At 41.8% G+C, this 17,674-nt stretch overlaps 1 protein-coding gene across 1 annotated transcript in view; it reads left to right on the top strand.

Annotated features, from left to right (window-relative positions):
- The window catches only part of KLF7 (Kruppel like factor 7), a 273,131-nt gene that overhangs the window by 41,177 nt on the left and 214,280 nt on the right, over positions 1-17,674 (top strand). The gene's annotated exons all lie outside the window — the stretch shown is intronic.

Below are 17,674 nucleotides of genomic sequence, written 5' to 3'. Positions count from 1 at the left end.
TGTGGTTGGGGTTCCTTATTGTTTGGAGAAGAATTGAATAAATTTGTCAAGAGCCTCGATGAGACAAGTGTCAGAATTACAGGCTCTCTTGTGCAGAGCTAATTTTTTTTTTGTTTTAATTCTGTAAGGAGAGGGTGGATGTGCACCAAGTTCCTTCTTTCCTTTTGAAGGTCTTGACACCCTTCATGTAAACCAGTCATTAGTTCTCCCTACTTTAGGTTCTTCCAAGGATTTGGAGGAGCAGCACAGTTTGCATAAGCTGGATGTGCGGAGAATTCTTCAGGAGTATGTTCTTTGGATGGAGGAGTTTTGACACTCGGATTGCTGCTTTATTTTGCTTGGTGGTGGTTGTAAAGGTTTGCCGGCGTCTAAGGCCATGATTGCGAGATGGAGTAAAGAGGCTAATTGTTCTACATATCTTTTTGTGGGTAGGTCTGCTCCCAGTGCAGTAAAGGTGCATTCCACCAAGGGGCAGGCTTTATCCTGGGCTGAGAGTTTGCTGGTTTTGCCAGTAGACATTTGTAAGTCAGTGACTTGGTCCTCCTTGCATTCCTTTGTCCATTATTATAGGGTGACATTTAGGCGCATCAGGAGTTAGTTTTCGGTGAGCAAGTTCTTATAGTGGGGCTTTTACAGTCCTTTCTATGAATTACTGCTTTATTTCTTGGCCGGTCCAGAGGGATGCTAAGGAAGGAGAAATTGTCTTACTTGTTAATTTGCTTCCCTCTGGACCAGCCCATATCCCTCCCGATCTTTGAATGCCAAATGAGATCGGGTTCATTCTGAGGTTTTGTGGCTCCCTTTGCTCTGGTCTCTTTGGGGAGAGGCATGTGTTCTATTTTGTTGGGTTTTTTGTTCTCTTTATTTAAAAAACACACACGCACACACACAAGTAGAGAGAGAGAGAGCAACACAGGAAGAGAAATGTGGTTTTTTCCTTTATGCCAGTGCTGTCTCTTTGGATATACGTTGCTGCTGGAGCCAGACAGTGGCACAGATGCCAGTTTTCATACTTTGTCTTCTCTTGCTTTGATATTGTAATACTGAGGCTAGGAGGGGCAGGACAAGCATCTTATTGGCTCTCAAGATTCAGTGTTCTCAGTCTCCACCTACTGGTAGACGTGAACAACCCATCAGTCATTCTGGGCCGTCTGGAGGGACTAAAAGGAAGCAAATTAGCAGATAAGGCCTAATGTTTCCTTTTTCTTTTTTTTATAAGAACTCTTTTATACAAAGTAACAATTCATCTACATGTTCTGTCTGTGGAAATATATTCTTTATAAATGGAGATTAGTATGAAATTCCTCTCTGAATGCAGAAAGGAGACCTATTCATGCACGCTGAAGCCAGGAATGCTACTTTCATATAGGGGTTGATTTTATAACAAGATACCCATATTAGAAGTCCAAAAAGATGTCTTTTGTAAGCTTATTTTATAAAGCCAACATAGCTGCCTATGGGAGGAAGTTATCAACATGTTACTGTTAAATTGGGCTATTTTAGCTTAGGGTCTCATTACATAAAATGGGACCCTGTGGTAAAATAACCTGGTTTAACAATAGCCTATATTGTTAACTTTCCTGATTATATGTCTTTATTAAATAAGCTCCCAGAAGTGTATAAAAGTAAACTCGTACATCATTTTTGTCCACACCAGCCTAGACCATTGGGAATTGTTGCGTAAGTCTAGTAGCGCTTTAGAAATGATAAGTAGTAGTAGTAGTAGAATTGTTGTGTCCATCAACCAGCGGATGGAGACAAAAGAAAGTAGTTCTTTGAAATTTGCTCCTCAATGGTATCATGCAGCCCTGGAACATTCTGTATTTTCTCTGTCTCCAAGCAGATTGTTTTTGGACCTTGCAGCTCCGCTTTGATGCTTTCTTATGGCTTCTAACCCAGCTGTCATCTGGGATTTCTTGAGCAGGGAGTATTATTTCTGAACCAGTTTAGCTCCTTTTTATTTTGACCTGGTGGTGTAGCTGGAGCTGGGTGAAACTCGGTGGAGTAAAGTCACTCTCCCCCCCCCCCCCCATGTACTTCACAAATAGGTAAGTAATTGTTATGTGTCTTGGGGTCAGACTTCTACCACTCTTCTCTCTCATTGTCCAGCAGGCAGCGAGAGCGCTTCCCACCTGCTTTCTTTACTCTGCGCTTCTCAAGCCACGCAGTTCTGCGGACTGTTTCTTCTTGCTTCCTGGCCACTAGGGCATTTGTCTGTAGTCTGGCTGTTTGATGTGGGCATTAGTAGGTTGGCAGGCTTTATTTCCCATCAGTGCTTTCTTTGCTGCCTGCAGCTGTTATCCTACCGTGTTCCTATTTGTGTGTCACAGACATATTCCCAGAGGAATTCTAAAAGCTTTACGCTTCTGTTGGCTCTGCCTTTGGAAGGCATTAAACTTCTAGTGAAACTGCTGCTTACAGCCTTTCTACGTCTGTAGTGTACAGACGGCTCTGGTGAGCTATCCCTTGGCTTCCCTGGTTGCACGGGGTAGCTCATTGACAGGCTTCTTGTGCTAGCTGCTGAGTCTGTGACATGCAGTGGAGTTGGCAGGTTTCCTGTAGAACTCTTCTGAGTTTATTCCACTCATAGTCTGTTTAAACAAACAAATATATAGTTGGCCTTCTCTCTTTGGTACCCCTAATGAGGTTTTTCTTTTTTTGAGGGGAGGTGCTATTTTCAGCACATTGGAGGTTAGTTGTTGCTGTTCCAATCCTGGTACATTGCAGTCCCTCTTCTTTGCCTGTGTTGCAGCCATAGTCATGCTGGGTATCTGTTATAGGCATATGTCAGGACTACTCAGAGGCATGCTGTACTGTTTGGCTGGGGAGGAGGTGGTGGACAGAAACAATATTTCTCAGCTTTTTCTAAACTGGAGTGCTGCACTCTAAGATACAACTCGGCACCTTTCTCGTGTACTTCAGTTCAGAAACCAGATCCATTCTGAGGCTGGGTGTGCAACTCATCTCCTTTGTTTATTCAATGGGTAATTTGCTGGCCATAATGTTTCTTTGTATGGCTATCACATTCAGCTGATGGGGCATATTCTTGAGGTAGGATTCTCTTATAGGACACTCCTGCATCCTGATGCACCCGGGACAGAAGAGTAGGGTTCCCCTGGCTTCCATGCCCCCCAGCGTCAATCCCCATCCACCCCTCTCCACAAGTTCAAGCAAAATGGGGCCCCTAGCAGTAGTCTTGCGTGACTACCACTAGGGGTGCCATTTTGCAGCAGGTGCTGGACTGGGCAGGAGCAACTGGGCTTTGCTTCTGCCTGTAGCCCTTTGAGGAGGCAAGAGCTACCTTTTGTGTTTGGTGGGCAGGGATTGAGTTGGGGGGCCCTACTGTTCTGTCCCAGGAGAATCAGGACACAACTTTGCCACCCAATGCTCCCAGGCGGTGAAATAACCCCAGCAAAATGCTGGAGTTGCTTTACCATGATTTATGGGCCCTAGCACGACTTGCAGTGTATCACTGCTAGTCGTGTTAGGGCATTTACATAGTAATGAGATACAAAACATGTATTTCCATGGTTTGCATCTCATATATGCTAGACCTAATCAAACTATCTTCAAGAAATGCAAGCCCAGAAACCAGAGGCTATCTACTTCTACACCTACCCAACTGCAGAAACAATACTCTACAAAACTATACACACGGCCGGATTCAGCTACCTGAGCTCAAAATGGTGGAACTCAATACCCAAAGCCATAAGCAGTATCACTATCTATCTCCAGTTCAGAAAAGACCTGAAAATCCACCTTTTCAAAAAATTATTTAACTAAACACAAACTACAGATGCGTCTTAATACTTTGTAACTGAAAAACACTACTGTAACTTCATCCAAATGTAAACTTTGAAGCCACTTTGAACCAAAACTTGTTTTGGATAATAGTGGGATACAAGAATACATAAATAAAAATTACCAATTAACCCACAGCGACTTAAATATTGCCATTGTATATTTTGGCAAACAGTGTTACAACTGTTTAAGTTAGCTTAAGGGTGAAATAATATGACTTAAAGCCCTAACACTGCTTGATGAATTGCCCTCAAAGTTAACACCTGCTTCAAAGGTTTTATGTAAGTGTGTGTATGCTCTATGCATGTACCCACATAACTGTATATAATACATACATACATCTCAACTCCACCTTTGTTTCACCCAGACTACACCTTTAGGAGTTCATATGCACAGTGCATGTATAAGTGTATGTACGCATTGATATATGCATGAGTAACATGCAGTTTTATGAGAAGCTTTTTGTAATGTAGAACTGACTCTTATCCTGGGGCCACTACAAGTGTGATGGCTTCAATAGCAGGCCCAAAGTGGGATGAGGTTGCCAGTGCCGCCCTTGTATACATGTGAGAAAATGTTTATAACATTACTTTCTCTCTCTTTTTCCATCTATAAACACACATGTATATCTATCTATATACATAATATACATATGGAGGCAAATTTTGCATAGCTAGGTCTCTATATGTAAAAGCTTTTTCCAGACTGCAATAACAGTTGCCTTAAGATGTTGACCACATCACATGCAAATTAATGCAGACTTTATCTGCATGCCATTAACATGGGTCATTAACACTAGCAGAAACTACTGAACATACATTTTATTTATTTAAAAAAAATAGCAAAAGGAATTAATCAAAGCAAACAGCACACATACTGGAATAGAAAAAATCAAAAATGACAACACAGAACTACAAAATAATCTGCTTCAACTAAAAAATCTAAACACACTTCAGTACTTTGGCTTCTGTGGTTTTTAAGTTAATTTGTGAAATCTCAAACAGTTAAAAAAATGTTTTGAAGGTTGTACCCTCTTTGTATACTGTTTCTAGTTACAGAAGTCCATATGACAAGTAATAGCACTCAGCTGCTGTCTGTTAAAAATGTTACTGGTAAGTGCTTGCTTCTGAAATCCTTTTAGTAAGCCCTGGAGAATTCTCCTGCACTTCTGAGAGCAGCTATGCTAGTAAGAGTCACATGTCTGCCTCATGTAATATATCTGTGTTGGTTATGATGTCACATCTCCGTCATGTTGCATGCATCAATTAGATCGCTTTATATATGAGGTAATTTGTGACTCTGTTCCAGTCATGGGTGTTCTCAAAGACTCACAAAAATTGCATGTTCATTATTTTGGAAATTTAAATGGAGTTTGCAGTAAAATCTTTAAGGGCCCTGTTTACTAAGCCATGCAGGAATCGCTAGCGTGGCTTTGTGGTTAAGTAAATTTATTAGATTTTTAAGGGTAACAAACATCCAAATAACAATGTTTTATATCTTCAATTCCATAAGAGAAACTATATAATAGGCAATATTTATACACATATCAATAATATTGAACTATGAGACATGTAACAAGATAAAAAAATTGAATAATGTTGTAGTAGTTCAAAAGCTTGAATTGAGTGAATATACAACAAGTATACAGATAAAAGAAGCTGATATACACTTTAATGGAAATTGTATGAATAGTAATTTAAAAAAAAAGGAGGAGAGGGGAAAAAAGGGGGGTGGGATTTAAATATTATGCTCAGGTGGCTATTTAGTTGGATTTGACTCCAAAAATTGTTGTAAAGCTAACCCCAAATTTTATTAGATATCTATAATCAATAGAAATAAAACAAAATAAAACATGAAAAAGAAAATAAGATGATACCTTTTTTATTGGACATAACTTAGTACATTTCTTGATTAGCTTTCGACGGTTGCCCTTGAAATACTGAAAATTACCAGTATTGGCTGTATAATATCTATGTTTTTGTAAGACATTATTACACCAAAAATGTATATTAAGTTGTGATACTACATATTTAAGGGTAACTTCTATCAATGTGTCAAAAAGTTTAGATTTGTAAACATCTAAAGAATGATCTAATGTCTATGAATCATAGATAATCTTTTTAGGAGTCATAATTTCAGTAAAGTTAAATATGGATGAAATAATTTGCCATACTTTGGTCCAAAATAAATTGGTACAACGGCATTCAAAGATTAAATGGAGAAGAGTACCTTGATGTTCATTACATGACCAACATAAATTATCTTTTGACAAACCTGCAACCTTCAGTTTTTGAGGAGTCCATAAGATTCTATGATGTAGAAAAAAAAAAAAGAGGTTGGAAGAAGGTTGATAAAGAAATGGGTTTGCTTGTTTTGATCCAAAAAGTACTCCATTGATGATTAGTAAGAGAACAATGTAGATCAGATTCCCATACTGAACGAAGATCTATCTTTTCTTTAAAGGTTGATTTAATTAATAATTTATAAAGTTGAGATGTGACATGTCCTTTTGGTGAGCTGAGAGGATAAATTGAAATAGGGAGGGTTGAAGTGTGCATAGTAAACTTGGATAACGATTGGATGTCATGGTTTGGCAGTATTGTACAGAACTTAAAGTGGGTACAGTGTACTTTTAAACAATACAGTAGGTGGAAAATATGTTTAGATCGCATTATGTTATGTTCAGTGCTTATATCCTGCCTTATCCCTGATGAAGCAGGTTAAAGGTGGGTGACAAACAACTAAATACAGCATCAAAACAATATTACAGTACAAAGATACAAAAATAGAATTTGTGAAATGTTTTGAAAATTAATGTGACTAGAAGACAGTCAAATATTTAAAAGCAAAGAGTTCCATACTTTCACTGAAAGATAATTAAAGGGTTTATCATGAACAGATTTAACTCGCGGCTTTCATGGAAGGAAATGAGCAGGTGTAAAGTGATGCTGTTTTTGCTTTTCTCTCCTCTTCATGTGCACTAGGTTGTTTTCTTTATGATTGCTTGTACTTAAAATTCTAATAAAATAAAATAAACACCACATTTCTAGTTTCATACTTACATTAGCTGCTCTAGTCTGTGGTGCAGCTGTACTTCTGTACATGCATGAGACTGGTTTTGTAATGTGAATGGGGCTGGGTGCTGGAGTAATTAAAGCTGACATTAACTGGGGAGAGATTTATATCTTATGGAAGCAGATCTCTGAGCTGTATTTAAGGTGTATTTCCAGAATGAATGGAGGTGCACACTGCGGGGGAAGTCATTATTCAGTGGTAATTCAGTGCAGGCTGATTTGCTGTTCTCTAATGTATGCACAATGTGGAGGCAGAGGCATAACCTAAGATAAGATTCTTGCCAACAGGATGAATGCTGGGTACCGCACTGATGACATCCAGGAGGCATTTATTTTGCACAGTTGGCACTCTGGAGCTTGTTTTGGGTACTTGTTACCTTTCATTGGCTTGCTGGGAAAAGGGTTCAGTTATTGTTTGTTGCTTGGGAGGAGAAACTTGGATGTGCATTCATTAGCATGCATTTGTTAAGGTGCCCTACTGTACGCCAAATTGATTTTAATGTATATTAGCATACGAATTAACACATGCAGTCACTTTTTGTCCGTTAGAAAATGTGTGAAACAAATTTAAAATAGCTGACAAAAATTGGGGAAAAAGCTACATTTTTCAGAAAGGCACCAAATGTTTCCCCTGTGCACATCCCAACTTTAGATGCAGGGATGGCCACTCTTATTTTTCTTTGGATTTCAGAATAATTATTCTTCATTAACTGGGCACTGCTTAAACTAACAGGTTTAGGAAGTTAGTTAACTATCTTTTCCTCACTTGAAAGTTGAAGGTTGCACATTATTATTTTGGACATGATGGAGGAAGTACAGGAGAGAAAGAGAAACTGCTTATCTTTTAATATTCTTTGCTGTCATGTGACAGCGTAAACACCCAAGGAACTATTTTAGGCTTTTTTGGCTAATGCCTGAGAGGCAGAAATTTCACACCAATTTATTTTATTGCTTTATTCTTAGGGGGTCTTTTACTAAAGAGTAGCTCCAGTTATCTGCTGCAGATCCCATTTTTTTCCTATGGGCTCTGCTGCAGATAACTCGAACTCACCTTTTAAGACCCCCTGATTTTTATTGGATTTTAGATGTCATATTGATTTGTCTTACATTTATGCTGAATCAAAGCAAAATTATATTTAAAAAAAATGAAAGCATGATTGTATTTTCTTAGTAATTTATATCCTTCTTTCTGAATAATTATTTTTAATAATGTGTTCAAATTTATTTATTTTTTTTACCTGAGTACCATACAAGACATTGGGATTCATAAACGGTCTGTGGGTGGTACATATTGCTAAATTGACAGCCCAGAAATGAAGAGGCCCTTTTACTGCAGTGTGTTAAGTACTTAGGGCTAGATTCTATATATGGTGCCTAAAAAACTGGTGCAAAAAAGTGCTATCTATAAGCTGTGCTTAAAGTTAGACATGGCTTATAGACTAACGCTTACACCCGGGAATCATGCATAACTGTAGGTGTGACCGAGGGGGCGCTGCTGAGCAGGAAGAGTGATGGCAGCTTGGTAATGGAGCTCCTGCTGATTCACTGAATATAATCAAGCATCCAACGAAATCACATCATAATCCTTTTTAACATCAAAGTCAGAAAGTGCTAACTTGCATGTATCATATCGGCAAACAAGTCAGGGAAAAGACACAGAACAGAGCCATCATCGCCAACAAAACAGAAGGTGAGGCCTCTGAAACACAACTAGAAGAAATTCGCTCCTTAAAGGAAATGGTACTAGAAAATAAAGAAGACTTACAGGAGATAATTCAGATTTTATTGAAGATATGTCTTCTTTCATCTCAATTCAGATCTCGTGTTGAAATCTTGGAAAATAAACAAGATGCTGCAGACAATAATATCAAACGGTTACAAAGACAATACAAACGTATTGGAATTCTTGAAAGAGAGATTGAAGATATGAACTCTAGGTGCAGCTGTTTACACCAACTGAAATGTGGTACAAATGTATGCATCTTAATTAGGCGCATATCGCCCATATTCTATAACAACGCATGTAAATGCTAGAAATGCCCCAGTTCTGCCCATGACCCTCCCATTTCAGTGACCCTTTTTTTTTCTCTTGCCTAAATTTATGCACGTAAGTTCCAATTTAGTGTCAATTGCTTGTTAAAATGCCAATTATTGGCACTAATTAGCTCGGTAAATTGTGCAAATTGGGTGTATGCCCATTTTTATAGCATTAGGGGGTTAATGCATGAATTAGCGTACTTTAATGGTTGCCATGCGGATTTCTGTGAGGGAAAGACTAAAAGAACTGGCCCTCCTTATTTTTATTTATTTATTTATTTATTATTAGGATTGATTTACTGCCTTTCTGAAGAAATTCACTTAAGGCGATGTACAACAAGAATAAGTCAAACATAAGCGACAATTACAGTAGCAAAAATGTTCAAACAATAATACAAAGTATGGTATAGTATGCTACATTACAATGTCAACAATACACAGTAAAACATTTTAATAGCATAGGGTGTAAGCAAAGATGGAACATATAGATAGATAAAATAGAGTAACAGGAGTACGAAAATAAGGTACTATTTTTTTTGTTGTTACATTTGTACCCTGCGCTTTCCCACTCATGGCAGGCTCAATGCGGCTTACATGGGGCAATGGAGGGTTAAGTGACTTGCCCAGAGTCACAAGGAGCTGCCTGTGCCTGAAGTGGGAATCGAACTCAGTTCCTCAGTTCCCCAGGACCAAAGTCCACCACCCTAACCACTAGGCCACTCCTCCACTCCTAATTTAAAGAAAGTTGCAAATGAGGTCAGAAAGGTGCTTGAATATTATCTTAGCTAGGGTAGAAGTGGATAAACCTGTCCTGCTATAGTATGTGCAGCCGGTGACATTCCTTGTGTGTGTGTGTGTGTGTGGGACTAGCAGGTTAGTTACTTCTTCCATTAAAGGCCTGGTTGAAGAGCCAAACTTTCATCTGCTTCCAGAAGTAGAGATAGTCTTGTGTTAAGTAAAGCCTTTTGGGGAATGCATTCCAGAGCTTGGGGGCTACTCTGGAGACGGCTTGCTTGTGAATATCACATCATGTGATGTCCTTTGGAAAGAGTGTGGTTAGGGATACTGCTTGTGAGGACCTGAGTGACCTTGGAAGGAGTGTGGAGGGAGAACTAATTTCTCCAATGGGCCACCTTAACACAGCAAGAGCTGAGGAACTCATCCAGGAGGGCATAGCCCAACCAGGAAAGATTAAAACAACAGTTGGGAAAAGTCAGGGAGGCTTAGAACAGGAAGAAGCATCTCTTGCTTCAAGATAGGGTTGGCTCCCTGTTTGTGTTTGAGTTAATGTCCTCAATAAAGGGAGGTTTGAAGCTACTTCAGATTGCTTCTTTACAGGCCTCTCAGAGACCCAGGGATCAAATGCTCACCCACAGTATCACAGCTCGACACTTAATGCACACTAATTCTTGCATTAAGGGCTTTTAACAAAGCCGCGCTACCAATTCCCGCATGGCAAATGGGAGGAAGCCTATGGGAATTGAATGAGCTTTCTCTTATTTACTGTACCGAGAATCGGTAGCATGGCTTTGTAAAAGAAGCCTAAGTGCCTACACGAAATGGGGTGGGAAATGGGTATGTACTGTGCCTTGCAGTTAGCCCATGGTAAATGGTGTTAGGTGCATCTTTACTATTTGCAGTTATCTCAGAGAAAAAACACTTACTGTGGGAAGATGCTGGATACGCCCCCCAGTAGTTACTGTAGAAGCTTTGTAGTTAATGCACTTTAAGTATGTTGCAATTAATGTGTGATGCTAATTTTTATCATAGTTTAGTTAAAGGGCCCTAAGTTACAAGTTGAGCAAATATGTAGAAAACTTGGTTGTCAGCCAAGAATCTTTAGTAGCAAGTGAAATTGTTTCCCCAATATTTTTTTCGTGTTTAATTTGTGAGTTTTTGCCCCCCCCCCTTTTTTTTAATAATCACTGTTTGGCTACGTCCTCCTTCTCCTATCTTGTTTTCCCTTTATCCCTCCTCTCCCCCTCAGCATCTTTTCTCCATTCTCTCTTTACCTGCCACTATTTCTCGCCTTTGATTTCTGAGCATACCTGGCTGCAGTGGTTGCATTTCTCAGTCTGGGTTTGGCAGCAATGGCTACTCATTTGTCTAAACACATGCCAAGCTGCTGAATAAAATTTCACCCAGGTCGGTAGCAGTCATAAGATGATACATTTTAGTAGCATGGGTGACTCAGTGCTTGGAGGATTTCAAGCCATATAAATTGTAGATGCAATAAAAAAAAAAAAGGAACTAGGATTGAACATAATGGATATGGAGGTCTCTCTCAACAAAAAGCTTGTTCTCTACATGTGGTGCAAGAGCAGAGATGTGAAATGAGGGGCACAGGAGACTTTTCTCTGAGAAGTATCAAGAGGGGGAATAGAGGACTTTGAAAAAAAAACAGAAGAAGAAGAATTCTAAGCAAAAACAAGGACCTGGAATTGGTGGTACAGTTCTAATCTGAATTCATTGCAAATTGAGGAGAGAGTTGGCACTGAGGATATTGGTAAACTGATACAGTAGACAGGCTACTAATTTTGAAGAAGGGAAGTCAGGAAGACCAGCCTATAAGCTATATTAGCGGTTGAGCTTGGAGGGAATTAGAGTTCCAGAGTGAACAGCAAACAATGAAATTACTGGTGTGGGAGTTGCATTGTGTAATGGGGGACTAAGAAGGGAAGTTACTAAACTGCGGTAAAATAGGGCATTTTATAGTGGGTAACTCAGTACCTCAGATTAGTAACTCCCCATGGTAAGTGAATAAAATAACTTGTAGTCAACCTGGGAAGCTGTGTTATTCAGCTCCCCAGGAGCTTGAGGCCAGAACTTCTCAAAGCTGAACACTGCTGTCTCGCTACCTCTTAGCCCCCCCCCCTTCCCCATTTCCTAGTTTTATCTTTTATCAGTCCGTGGCGGTCTGTGGAATCGGGGACAGAAGTGATCTCCAGTTACTCTTGACCTCTACCAGCACTTTGTTCAAAATGGCAATGGTGACCCCCTACTAGTAGTACCACTAGACTATTGCTATGGGTCACCGGCACCATGTTCACCTCCATGCAGGCTGGAGCATGAGCAACTGAGGATTGTTCGTGCCTTGGATATAAGAACATAAGAATAGCCATACTGGGTCAGACCAATGGTCCATCTAGCCCAGTATCCTGTTTCCAACAGTGGCCAAGTCAGGTCACAAGAAAATGGCAGAAACCCAATGGTTTTCAAGCCAGTCCTCAGGAACCACTTGGCCAGTCGGGTTTTCAGGGTACCACAATGAATATGTATGAGAGAGATTTGCATGTATTTCCTCCATTGTTCACTGTAGGAGAGAAGGGAAAATGAAGAGGAACTGACTGGATTATGGAGCAGATTCTTCTTTGCTTTGCTCTGTTCCCGCTAGCCTCACCCCATCCCAGGGGCGTAGCTAGGTGGGACCACGGGGGTCTGCCCCCCCCCCTCCCAGATTTTGTCCGAGCTCCTGGCTTTGACTTCTTCATCACCGGTCTCCTCGCCTCCCCCACCGCCTCACCGCTCCCCCTATCGCACCCCACAGCACCAAATACCTTTGCAGGCGGGGGTCCCCAACCCCTGCCGGCAAAGCCTTCTTCAGCGCCAGTCTCTAGTGCGCCACGTTTGCTGCCCTGTGCTTTCTTCCTCCTGACGTCCTGCACGTTCCTTTAAGTGCTGCTGTGGAGTGGGGTGGGGGAAGGCGAGGAGACCGGAGCCAAAGAAGGCTTCAGCTGGCGGGGGTTGAGGACCCCCACCAGCAAAGGTATTTGGTGCTGTGGGGTGCGGCGAGGTGGTTGGGGGGGGGTGAGGCGGTGGGGTGGCAAACTAAAATGTACCCCCCCCCCACCTCAGGCTCTGGCCCCCTCCCACCGTGAGGTCTGGCTATGCTCCTGCCCCACCCCCTCCTATTTCTAGCATGAAAGGAAGGGAGAGGGGATTTATGGATTTAGTTCAGTTCAAGGTGAGTTACAGTCAGGTACAGTAGGTATTTTACAATCTAAGTTTGTACCTAGGCTATGGAGGGTTATCTATTGTGTACTGTCCTCTCTGGCCTTGCTCTACCCACTGCCTGGGCTGGGGGTGGGTTGGGGGTTGGAACAGAAAGCAAAGGGCTGTTTTCTGTTGCCCGGGATTAGGGGAATTGGCCAATAGCATATTAAGGCAGTTTAATCGTTTCTTCAGAAAGGAAAATTATATCCCCTTTATCATTTTTGTTGCTCTTCTCTTTACTGTTTCTGCTTTGACTATATCTTTTGTGAGATGAGGTGATCAGCACAACAATCCTCAAGGTGCAGTGACAGCATGGAAGAATGCAGAGGTATTTGTATCTCAGACAGTTTCTCTGAGATCTCCACATAGTTTCAGTTTCCACAGGGTGCAGCAAAATAAGAGGCAATGGCTTTCCTCTCTTGAAATGGATCTGCAAGTGATGCCAAGTTTTCCTCCCATTCCTTTTAGGGGACTTTCTAGACTGTAAATTGTAGCAAGCTTTTACCTTCAAGATCAGAAGTGTCCTGGCAGGAAGCTCAGCAGTTTGGAAAGAACAATGAGTGAAAATTCCATTATGGCAAGTCTGTGCATTCCGTACATCAAATCCCAGTCCCAAAAAAGGGATTTCTGTTAAAGTACAATTCTGTTAAGTGAGTTTCCGTATAATGATTGCTGTAAGCCGAGCTACATTGCAGAAAAAAAATGTTAGGCTGGCCTGGTAGTCCGCATGGCAAATGAGGTGCACAGCCATTTGGGAGGTCCCTCTTATGGATCCCTAAGTCAGGACTTCCACTCTGGTGATTGGCTGGGAACATAGGAACTGGTGCTGTGGGTGCCTGAGCACCCCCAATATTGAACAAACTTCTTGATTTTATCCAGGGAGGGGTAATTTCCATTGGGTTTAGGACTCCAAATCATTTTGAAAAGTTGGCATCTATAGCAGGGTTGCAGGGTGGGGGGGGGGGGGGGGTTGAAGGATTGAATCATGGTCATTGCTTAAAGATGACACCTAGAGGAGCATAATCGAACATGAACGCCCATCTCCATGGGTGCCTATCTCTGAGAACGGGTACGTGAAGGGGCGGGACAAACCGTATTTTGGAAAAAAAATGGGCGTCCACCTTTTTTCCTATAATATTGTTTGTGCCAGCCAAATGCATCGGATTTGTGCGGATTTGAGCTGGGCGGTTTCGTTTTTCAGCGATAATGGAAACTGAAAGCGCCCAGCTCAAAGACGAACAAATCCAAGGCATTGGGTCATGGGAGGGGCCAGGATTCATAGTGCACTGGCCCCCCTCACATGCCAAGACACCAACCGGGCACCCTAGGGGGCACTTGTAACAAAAAAAAGTTAACTACCTCTGAAGTCCATAGCTCCCTTCCCTTGGGTGCTGAGCCCCCCAAATCCCCCCAAAACCCACTCCCCACAACTCTACACCATTACCATAGCACTTATGGCTGAAGGGGGGCACCTAGATGTGAGTACAGTGGGTTTTGGGGGCGGTTTGGAGGGCTCCCATTTACCACCACAAGTGTAACAGGTAGGGGGAGATGGGCCTGGGTCCACCTGGCTGAAGTCCAGTGCACCCACTAACAACTGCTCCGGGACCTGCATACTGCTGTGATGGAGCTGGGTATGACATTTGAGGCTGGCATACAGGCTGGAAAAAAAAAGTTTTTAAAGTTGTTTTTTTTTTGGGTGGGAGGGGGTTAGTGACCACTGGGGGAGCCATCCCCAATTCCCTCCGGTGGTCATCTGGTAATTTAGGGCACTTTTTTGGGACTTATTTGTGAGAAAAAAGGGTCCAAAAAAGTGACCCAAATTCGCGCTAAAAAGCCTTTCTTTTTTCGATTCTCGGCCGAGGACTGCCATCTCTCCCCTGGGCTGATAAACACGCCCCAGTCCCGCCTTCACCACGCCTCTGACACGCCCCCGTCAACTTTGGCCGTTTCCGCGACAGATTGCAGTTGAAGACGCGCAAAATCGGCTTTCGATTATACCGATTTGGGCGCCCATGGGAGAAAGATGCCCATCTCCCGATTTGGGTCGAAATATGGGCGTCTTTCGAAAATAAGGCGGCTAGTAAACAGATTCAGGAGCCCTGATTGTGCCTAGCAAAGGGCTGTTTGCAGTGACACAGAGAAATGATAGCAATATTTTTCATCTGTCAAAAAGGCTCACAAAAAGTCCATTCCCTCAATATGATCAAATGGACCTATGGTTCATTAGTACACTAATAAATATATAAAGGCGGATAGGGGAAAAAAGGCTCATCTATCACAGGGTCATAGCCTTCCAATCTTTCAAGTCCGGATTATTCCATAATGGATGGAGGGGTTTTTGTCAATGATTATACCATTCACCAATGGGTTACATTGAATAGTCCAGTCTTGAGAGATGGGAAGACTATAACCTGGTGATAAATGAGACTTTTTTTCCCTATCTGTCTTTATACATTTATTAGTGAACCACAGGCCAATTATCTATTGATTTGAACAATATTTTCATGCCATTGCATATTGTTAAAAAACAAAAATGAGCAGAAAAAAACACAACGTTTTTGTGTGCTGATAATAGTGTACACTGTTTGCAAAGATGGGACACTGGTTCAGAATGGGTGCACACTCTTTCCTGATAATATGTGCACTCGTAATGACATTGCCCCTCAAAAATGAAAGTGAAACCTAACTGAAACAAACAGTGCTGCAGATCACCTAGGAAATGAAACTAAAATGTTTTTGTGGTCCTAACTGCAGAGTTCCATAGTGCATATCATCCAACCCGGGGCCATCACTGCAGTAATCAGACTGTGTATTTTGAGAGGGTGAAAATGTTAAATAGGGAAAACATTCATAGGTAGGACTGATTGAAGGGTCATGGTACCAGATTTAATTTTATTTCCAGTTGAGCTTGAAATACAAAGGACAGGAAAGAACACCATGTGGTGGGGCATTTTCGAAAGACGTCCAAGTCAGAACATCCCAAACCGAAGTCCATCTTGTGTGTAGTTTGGAACAGGAAACAGCCCGTCTGGAAATTTATGAGATGGATGTCCATGCACTGGAAATGCCCATTACGAAAGTGCATTTAGCAAACTGAAATGACCAAGTTTTGAACGAGGGAAAACAAAGGACATGGATGTCTGTATAGCAGCATTCTTAGAAAATGGCCACACAGATGTCCATACAGAGCAGAGGGTCAGTCTGGAGGTTAGTGCAGTAGACTGTGAGTTCAAATCCCATTTGAGCTCTTTGTTTTTGTAATTGTGAACACTACAGGAACAGAAAAATACCTACTGAACCTGAATGTACACCACTTCAGTAGCCTTCAGGCTTGTATGTGTCTTTTATATATTTAGGTAGAGTAGGTATATTTATGTTTCTGGAGGGTTCACGATTAAAAAAAATAGTTGAAGTGGAATTTGAATCTGTGTTCTCAGTCCACTGCACTAACCACTAGGCTACACCTCAGACCTGCTTCTTATACCCATAATACCTGAAGCTGTCATAGAGCCTGATATTCCCCTTCCAGTTTCACTTTCAGGGGAGAGGGAGGAGGACAACAATCAGTGGGGATTAAGGAGATGTCCCGCCTTAATCAAAGCCTCCAGTGGACAGCTGCTCAATCCCAGCATCTTTCTGTAACCTGGATGTTCCTGAAACAGGCTTTAATAAGGATGTCCTTTTTTTTTTTTTTTTTCTTTCAGACATGGATGTTTCTTTCCCTTCGGTATTCATTGTTGGATGTCCAGATTCCAATCTGGTGGTTGAGCTATATTATGAAGAACAGGTACCTTCGATCGCTGCAAAAATCAGAGATATTTTTGCAGTGATTGAAGGTACCCATTCGAGTCACACAGAAGTCCATTTTACTCTTAACCACCAGATTGATCAGACGCCTGATCAAGGAGCTTAGGCACCAAAACACAGCCGCTGTATCGAGTCCTTTTGATGTATTTTAGTAAACATCATCCACTGCCATCTTCTGTGTCATCCTCGTGTACTTTAAAAGTGCCATCCTTGCCCTGCTCCTTGGTTTACTCTGGTCTCACAGGTACAACATAATTCAAACTCACTTGAGAGCTGTCCAGTGCCGGAAAACGGTAGCTGCTGTGGGAGCAAAGTGAATGTGGGAATGGCACACAGGTGAAGATTGCGGGGGGGGGGGGGGGGGGGGAAGTTGTGGAACCAAGAGAGTGGTGTCCTAAATCCCTGGTGTCTCACTTTGGCACTGTGTTCTCTCCCGTGTCCTGGCAGTTCACAAGAATTTACCCAAACTCTGCAAGAGAAGTGAAAAACACCATACTGGAGGGAATGACAGGTAAATAATTTATCGAACTAACCAAGAAGATTTGTTACTACCTTTTGCATCCCGTCCATAGTAAGAGGCCCTTTTATTAAGGCATGCCGGGAAATGGCCTGTGCTGGTGTAGGTGCTTGTATTGGACACATGCAGGTCCATTTTTCAGAGTGCCTGCAAAAAGGGCCTTCTTTTTTTGTGGCCGAAAATGGATGTGTGGCAAAATTAAAACGAGCAAGCGTCCATTTTGTACCTGAGACCTTACTGCCACCCATTGACTTAATGGTAAGGTCTCATGTGTTAACCGGGCTGTAATCATCAACTTGCTTACACTGCTGATTACTGCCTGGTTAGCGCCATTCGGTAGAAAATAGAAAATGTTTTCTGCTGCGTGTTTTGGATGCACATCAAAAATAGAATTATCATCCAGGGCATGCGGTAGCTGGGCAGTAGTTCTAATTTGACATGC

This window comes from Microcaecilia unicolor, chromosome 7, assembly GCF_901765095.1.
Source record: "Microcaecilia unicolor chromosome 7, aMicUni1.1, whole genome shotgun sequence".
In the NCBI taxonomy this organism is placed as follows: Eukaryota; Metazoa; Chordata; class Amphibia; order Gymnophiona; family Siphonopidae; genus Microcaecilia; species Microcaecilia unicolor.
The sequence above is the reverse complement of the archived record's forward strand: the minus strand, read 5'-3'. Positions and strand labels throughout refer to the sequence as shown.